This window comes from Coffea arabica, chromosome 5c (assembly GCF_036785885.1).
Source record: "Coffea arabica cultivar ET-39 chromosome 5c, Coffea Arabica ET-39 HiFi, whole genome shotgun sequence".
Classification (NCBI taxonomy): Eukaryota; Viridiplantae; Streptophyta; class Magnoliopsida; order Gentianales; family Rubiaceae; genus Coffea; species Coffea arabica.
In genome coordinates, this window is record NC_092319.1 from 38,647,616 (window position 1) to 38,656,021 (window position 8,406).

Consider the following 8,406-nt stretch of genomic DNA (forward strand, 5'->3'; position numbering starts at 1 on the left):
CTCCCTTTTCTCCAGAAATTATCCCCTTTTTCATAATTTCCTGCTCCATTCCTTGAAATTAAATCCCAATACCAAATATAAGTAAATATTAATAATTAAAACAATATTTGACAAGGACAAAGGGAAAAATTAACAATAAAATTATTAACAATTAACACCCTATCAACCCAATATGTTGGATTAGCAAAAAAGTGCAACTGCTTTTTCTCTTGACACTCATATTTACCTATCAATTTCTCATTGTTAATTGTCGGCAGTTAATTAATAACGCGTTTTATTTATCCTATTGTCCAACAAAATTATGTTTAATTGTTGGTTTTTCCTCGTCACTTTTTATTTGTTATTGTTAATGATTAATTAGTTGGCCTGCATTTTTAACTGTTCAAAAAAATGCCTCTCTATTAATATCTTTTTTCCTGAACAAAATCTTCTTTCGTATATTTGTCTGGAAGGTTGCACTCTTCCGTTGCTTGCATCGATTTTTTAATCTGCTTTCCGCGCATCTTAATCAAATGCATCCTCAGCCGTCACTTCCGATTACTTTCATTTGGTGGGGAGTTGTATTTGATGGGAAAGTTGGGACCTCTATTTTACTATACTACCCAGCCTTTATCTTTCGATTTGCTCAATTTCTCTTTCTTTTTGTCTCTTACTCATGGTCATGTTTGTAAAAATGGAGTAGCCGTCACTGTTGCCTTCTGCTAAACATCATCTTTCAGCATTGCTCTGTTCAGGGATAATTCTGTGTTTTCCCTTTGTACAATGGTTGTTAGCATTGCCTGGTTTGTCCTAGCAGGACCTTGGCGGCTTACCATCATGATCGGTGGTCGATCTGCAGCTGCTGCATTTTTCCTTCTAATCCCTTTCGGTTGCTTTTTCGCTGGACAGAACAAAGGTTAGCTATCAACTTGCTTCTTCTCTTGCTCTTGCTTCTTTTTGACTTTTTCATTGCTAATTTTCTGGCTTTGTTTCAGCTTGCAAAGTTGCTATTGCTGCTGTTTTGCTGGTGAGTGTCTTGCTCCAAGATCGTTTTACTTAGTCTCTCTGCAGCTGTTGAGCTTTTTTCCAAAAAATAATTAGCTTATTGCCTTCTTATTTTACTTATTTTTTCTTATTGCTTGTCATTTTACTTAGTTATTGCCTTCTTTTTTCAAGAACGGTTTCTTTCTTTTCTCCCGCACCAGTTTAATCCCTTTAATTTTTTCATTGCACTTGGTCTATTAACACGGATTTATTTTTTCTTGTTCTATTTCTTCTCGCTATTAGCTTTTGTATGCTCAATTTTATCTATCGTGGTATCGCCTACTCTTCTTTGATTCTGCCCCGTCGCTTTTTCTGCAGCCAAACAGGTTAGTGTTTCTGGTTCTCCTCTCTTCCCTCTTTCTTTTATATTTTGCTATTTAGATTCGGTCTCTATCACTTGTATTTTCTGCTATGTCGTTGGTTGCATCTTGTTTGAGTCTCACTTCTTTGGCTTTGAATTGTGGAAGCTTATTTACTTCTTTCCGAAATTTTTGGATGACTATGTTGGGTTAACAAGGAGTTATTCAGCTCCGGTTCCTGTACTATTACAACTGAAGGATAGAAATTACAAGCAGCCTTGCATTCCATGCTGAACTACCTTTTGTTACTTATTTTGTGCGTCCATTTCGTTTGTTTGCTGCTTATTTGCTAGCTGTTAGATTCCTTATCTTTCAAGTTGTGTTTTTGCTCGACTAACCTATTTAATATTATTCCTCTTTAGGTTAATTCAAGTGGATCGTGATGAAGCTTGAAGCATTAGTGATGGTAATTCTGCTAAAAGCTTTAAGATTTATTTACGCCACTCAAAATGGGTTCGAATTGAACAGCAAGAGGTAGCATGTTTAGATTTGATTATTTAATCTAAGATATATAATTTTGTCAACAAACACAGTGAAAGCAGATTTTTCCTTTCTTTCAAATTTTGTTGTTCTTTCATAAATAGCTAAATGTGAAAAATCTTCTTCGTGTAGTTCATTTTTTTCTTTTCTTTCACATTTTCTGAATTTGTTGTCTCACGCTTTGCCAGTCATTTTCTTGATATTCAAGGCATACAATGATGCTTGGCATAGAAGATTATTAACCATGTGGCTGAAATTGTTGGAGACAAATCAAATGCCTAAATGGCAATTTGTTTGGATACAGTATGCAATCATAGTGGTTTGTTTTAATAAGTTCTTATTTGATGGGATTATCATGGATGTAGGATAATGCTTGACTGCCATTAGCAGATTCTGATAATAATTTTGCTTTGATCAAAATCTGAATTTTTTTTTTTAATGAATTTTAACTGTTCCTTTTTGCCCCTGGGATTTTTTTTTTTGCTGGCTCTCCGTAATTGCTTTCTACATTTATGTCATATATGTTTTAACTTTTCAATTCCCCAGACTAGAAACTTGCACAATGTTCTCTGAAAGTTCTTTTTCTTCTTGTACCTGACTTGATCAGAACTAAGGATTACAGGCGAAGTTTAGTCTCTTAGTTTCATTGGAGGAGTATTGTTGATTGCATGTTGATATTGGAGTATTTTGTGGTGAAAACCTTATGGCAGAAGAAGTTATTTGAGAATTTGAGGTGCCCAAAAAGCACTACGAAACAAGAGTATAGTTAGCTGTTCAAAGTATAGGTACTAGAGTACTTTTGGATCAATGTAACTTTTTATTGTATATCTTGTTTCCTCCAAACGTGATTGATATTTACATTACTAATGTACTTTTGGATCAATATAACTTTAGTTCTATGTCTTATTTCCTTTGGATAAGATTGAAATTTACATTCATAGAGCCAATTTCAATGTAACTTTTATGTTATTTATTTTGTTATTTATCTTTCATTATACAGTACTGGGCATCATCGAGCATACTCTACAATTAAACACCGCGCATAGTGCGGTGATCGTCTCCTAGTAATACAAAATCTACGTAGCACTAAAGATTGTCCTCCCATGCTGATGATGAGTGATGCTCATTAGTCTATGTTAAAAGAAAGAATCGTGACCAATTTAGGACTAAGTAAGAAGCATTACCAGAAATTTTATGAGTAAAAATATATCTGCTTCGACGTATATGGTTTCTGAAAGTATTCATTTTAAAGCGTTATGAATCGTGGTCTTTTTATTTGTTTTTATTTTCAACAGAAAAGAAAAATAGCCGATTGGTCTTATTAAGGGCAAGTTACATTTCCTTGAGTGTAAGACTATTTGTGGAGTAAATTTCCAATTTAGTCTATTTTTTGTTACATTGTCCATGGTCGCTATTTGTATTTAATCATGAAGATAGAACCAAAAACAAAAATAAAAATAAATAAAAATAAAAGATGAAGGTAGATATTAGGGTAATTTTTGGTGCCTAACAGCCTTTTAGGATGCAACAAACCCAGAATTTGTGGGGAAGGGAAAGTAACTATAAGGAGAAAGACGCTTGCTGGTTCCTAATATATAGTCTGGCTAGCTCAGACGCAAGTTCTATATTGCTACAGAGCTATAACAAGAATTGTGAGACTGTTTGGGAGTACTCCTACTGCAAGAGTGGCTTCAATTATAGCATGACACCTGGATTTGGCTTAAAGGTAGTAGAACTACAATTGAGATAATTAAAGCAAACTTCCAAAGGATAATTTTTCCTATTTTTAGTTTAAAAGTTTTTGTTCTGGTCTAAGCGTTGGTAATTTAGTTGTTTAGGAGATCAAGAACATCCGTTTGGATTAGCTCTTTTTAAGCGTGTTTTTGAAAAATTTTGCTGTAACAGAGTTTTTAGATTATATTTTGGGATATTTTCAGAAAATATTTTGAAATATTTAAGAGTAAAAGAGTTTCTAAAATATATTTTGACACATTTTTTAAAATTTTAAAAAAATTTAAACTAATTTTTAGATTACCTTTTAGAGTACTTTTTAAAAATTTTTATTGTATTTGAAAAATTAGTTTTTGAAAAACACTCCCATTAAGTCTTTATTCAGTAGTTTATTGTCCAGGTTTATTTGTTTCTTATTTATCGAATATTGTGGGTTATATATTGGGTGTTTTGTTACGGTATTCAATTGTAAATTGTAAAGAGTGAGAGACAAAATTGATAGATACTAGCAAGATTTTTGGAGGTTCTAAAGGCAGTGGAGCAGTAATTTAGGGTCTTCCTAATTCTTGTAATCTAATCAAATCCACCACAGTTGGTTAAAGCATGCATTCATATTGACAACAAGATTTAAATATACGACCTTTTGTAAGAAATTAGTCCATCTTTATCAACTAAGCTAACTTAAAGTGGCAATCAAATCTATGTCTTTCTGTACATTCAACGTCTTATATTTGCCAATATAGGTATGTCATTGTGAACTCAAATAATTGGGTGTTTTAGGCTGTTTCCTCAATTTAATTGGAATTAGAATTGAAATCATACATGTTGTGGTCAAAATTTTTTGAACAATTTCCTTTAGCAAAATGCATCGAATTCATTCATTTCGACTTCCATAATGTGGTTCAAATATTTCGCATGTACTCGAGAATTGAGTCTCATAGAGCTAATAGCAACAATTTAGTAATGGGCCATAGGCCCTGCTTAAGAAGAAGAACAATTTACTTTTGTCTTGCTTAATATATTTGTCTTTCAATAAGCCATGAGAATTAATAATTCTGGGAACATGTTAATTAATATGATATTATTCAAACTATATTACTATTTGAGTTTATTCTGACTTCAGTAATTGTGAAACCTTTTCGCTTTCAAACGAGTCAACCAGAATGGATGTTTCGAAAGAGAAAAAAGGAGGAGGAAGACTAGTAGCAGATCTTGCATGAAAGGGGAACAAGGAAACGTTTAGTAGTACATGTAAATTAATTGTTATTTAACAGGACCTACGTCCTTTTCTCCAAAATTTCCATCATATTATGCAACTAATCCAAGGAAATCAACGAGCTCCACCGAACCATAGCCTAGGGTCGTGGTAATACATACGTTCAAGAAAACAAAGGACCAATGTTGAACTGATCCCAGGAGAAATGTTTTAGTTTCCACCACCACCTCCTCCTCCGAATCCTCCACCGGCGCCACCTCCTACACCTCCTCCAGCACCAAATCCACCACCATGTCCAGAACCTCCTCCAGCTCCACCTCCAATGCCCCCTCCTACTCCACCACCTGCTCCAACACCTCCACCATGGCCAAAACCGCCACCGACACCACCTCCTTCACCACCACCGGCGCCGCCGCCGCCTCCTGCACCTCCACCAATGCCTCCACCTACTCCTCCTCCTGCTCCAAGTCCACCACCATGACCTGACCCACCACCAATGCCACCACCTCCACCACTGCCAAACCCTCCTCCGCCACCTGCACCTCCACCAACACCACCTCCTGCACCAAACCCACCACCCTTTCCAACACCACCACCAACTCCTCCACCTTTACCACCTCCAAAACCTCCTCCACCACCTACTCCACCCCCTGCACCACCACCAACACCGCCTCCGGCTCCAAACCCTCCACCTTTTCCAGCACCACCACCAACTCCTCCACCTTCACCGCCTCCAAAACCTCCTCCACCCCCTGCACCGCCGCCAACACCACCTCCAGCTCCAAACCCTCCACCTTTTCCAGCACCACCACCAACTCCTCCACCTTCACCGCCTCCAAAACCTCCTCCACCACCTACTCCACCCCCTGCACCACCACCAACTCCACCTCCAGCTCCAAACCCTCCACCTTTTCCGACACCACCACCAATTCCTCCACCTTTACCGCCTCCAAAACCTCCTCCGCCACCTGCACCTCCACCAACACCACCTCCTGCTCCAAACCCACCACCCTTTCCCGCACCACCACCAACTCCTCCACCTTTACCACCTCCAAAACCTCCTCCACCGCCTACTCCACCCCCTGCACCACCACCAACACCACCTCCGGCTCCAAACCCTCCACCTTTTCCAGCACCACCACCAACTCCTCCACCTTCACCGCCTCCAAAACCTCCTCCGCCACCAATTCCACCCCCGGCACCGCCACCAACACCACCTCCAGCTCCAAACCCTCCACCTTTTCCTGCACCACCACCAATTCCTCCACCTCCTCCAACTCCACCTAACCCTCGTTCTTCCCTTCCCCTACTACCACAGCCTCTCCTACCAATTCCACAACCATCTTCCCCCCATTGTTTCTCAAGTTTGGCATCACCAGCAGTTGTTATGCTCAAGTCTAAGACAATGCTCAAGAGAAGAAGAAACACAAAAAAGCATTTTCTAGAAGGAGAACCCATACTGTTAACTAGGTTTACACTTCGGAGTTCACTTTGGCTTGCTCTATTGCACCATAAGACTTGGCATTTATACAGGTTTCCATGCAAGATTGCTAAGATTGTCAATACACCATTAATGTAAGCATGTGCAATTCTTACTCAACGCGTCTAAACCGTTGGGGAGATGTGGCGGGAAGTCGGGAGCCATTAAATTGATTATATGGCCGCCAAGTCAATCTCTGATGCATCTTTGGAGCATATTTTCAATACTACTGAAAGTGACTCAGTAAGTACTAACTCGCTTTTTCTCATGCATAAATTTTAAGAATACAACTCTTATTTTTTACTGACCATAACTTGCATAATACCTTTCCAATTGTGCAAGATTTAACCCACTTGGTACAAATATTTAGAGCTTTGTTTGCACAAAAACCAAATCTATTAAAATTTTCCGTGGGTGTAGAGGTGAGGCGATAACTTAGTATAGATTGCCCTTAAAATTCACAGCTATGGATTGGTACCCAACTCTTCCAGCGTACTTTACTATTAGACACCTACACATCTGCTCGCTCTTGTGATGGAGCTCCGAGAATTGATTAATGGCATAAAACAAATGGAAAAGTATGAAATGTCTATGAAAGATTCTGATCTAGTCTTGGACTCATGATAGGCCATGCCATCAAGTATTTGTACCTACAATTAGCAAGTAATAATTTTCCCCCTTTCTTGCTTTTATTGTTGGAATATGAGATCATTGAGAAGGTAGCAGTCTTTGCTTTGAGTATCTATATTGTTGATTACACCTTCGTGTCGAACAACCATGCATTACAAGTCTGGTGAAGACTAGGGATATTGGCAAACTGGCCTATATTTCTGGTTGAGAATTTTTAACATGATTTCGGTATTTTAATTTTGATAACATCTCCAAATATATATCCAAATTTGTGCATGTAAACAAATCAGAATAATGGCCATGACGTACAAAACCTATTCTTGGTTAAAAACATAGTAATTTTTTAGGTCGATTTCAACATATGTGGAATTATCACTTCAGCAACATTCGTTTTTCAAATGTCCCAAGTAATTGAATTACAAACTTTTCCGCGGTTGAGGCAATAGTTTTTTTTTTTTTCTTTTCTCTACAAAGTGTCTTGAGAAATGTATTGAGAAATGCTGTAGACTATTATCCTGTTATCCATGATTATTTTATATAAGTAAGATTTCGTTGTAACATTTATTAAAGATGCTCAACTAATTTGGTGAACATTAAATTAGTGTAAAGGCCGAAGAAAATGTCTTTCTTTTCCGCTGGATCTAAAACCCGCACATCATCATCTGTGGACGGTGTTGGTGATCGGTGGAGTCAACTTGCCAGTATTTGTTCGACTTTTTGGTACAGACCATGGAGCCGGTGATCAATTGGGAGGCTTCATTTGACCTTTTGAGTAAACAATCATTGACTTGGTACCAAGGCCCGAACAGTCACCAGAAAAACCGTTTCGAACTATTTTTCTCTAATTTTTTTTTTCCAAAATGATAATTGATTGTATTACTTGACAAAAGATTTACAAGTACGAGCAAAGGCTCGAATGAACTTTACAAGCGACTTTACTTGCCACTAAGGAAACCAATGTTTCTCATCTAAAATGATGCCCAAGGCATAGTTACTAAGCTTAGTCACCAGAAAAACCGTTTCGAACTATTTTTCTCTAATTCAACATGATGTAATTTCATTTGTTGAAATGTAACTCGATTTCAATAACTTATAATTATAAACCAAAATTTTCTGAAGGAGATTGAAATCTATATATAAGATGTGATTTGAGTTTTATATTTTTTTAATCAAATCATGACCATCAATCTTTAGGGCGTTGCCTACCCCATTTCCATTTGATCCATTACTTTTGAAAAAGTAATCCAGCGTCATCAGCTTGAAGCATTGCTGCAAAATCTCCTAATACCTTGTCTATGGAATAGTAGGCAGAAAATTCCAATGAAACATATTTAAAAAAAAAGGAAAGAAAAATATTTCCTGTACCGTCAATAAAAACCCATTTTACACTGCCGATTCGTAGTCTTGCAACACCTCATTCATGAAAGTTTGGTAATCCAATGTAACTTCTTAACTGCCAAACCAATCTTCCCTTCCTTAATTTGTTG

At 37.4% G+C, this 8,406-nt stretch overlaps 1 long non-coding RNA gene across 1 annotated transcript; it reads left to right on the forward strand.

Annotated features, from left to right (window-relative positions):
* The first annotated feature begins 1,742 nt into the window (after nucleotides 1-1,742).
* On the forward strand, nucleotides 1,743-2,768 carry LOC140007525 (uncharacterized). The gene is made up of 2 exons (XR_011814840.1): nucleotides 1,743-1,856; nucleotides 2,470-2,768. It is a non-coding gene; the product is annotated as an uncharacterized lncRNA (long non-coding RNA).
* The last annotated feature ends 5,638 nt before the right edge of the window (nucleotides 2,769-8,406 follow it).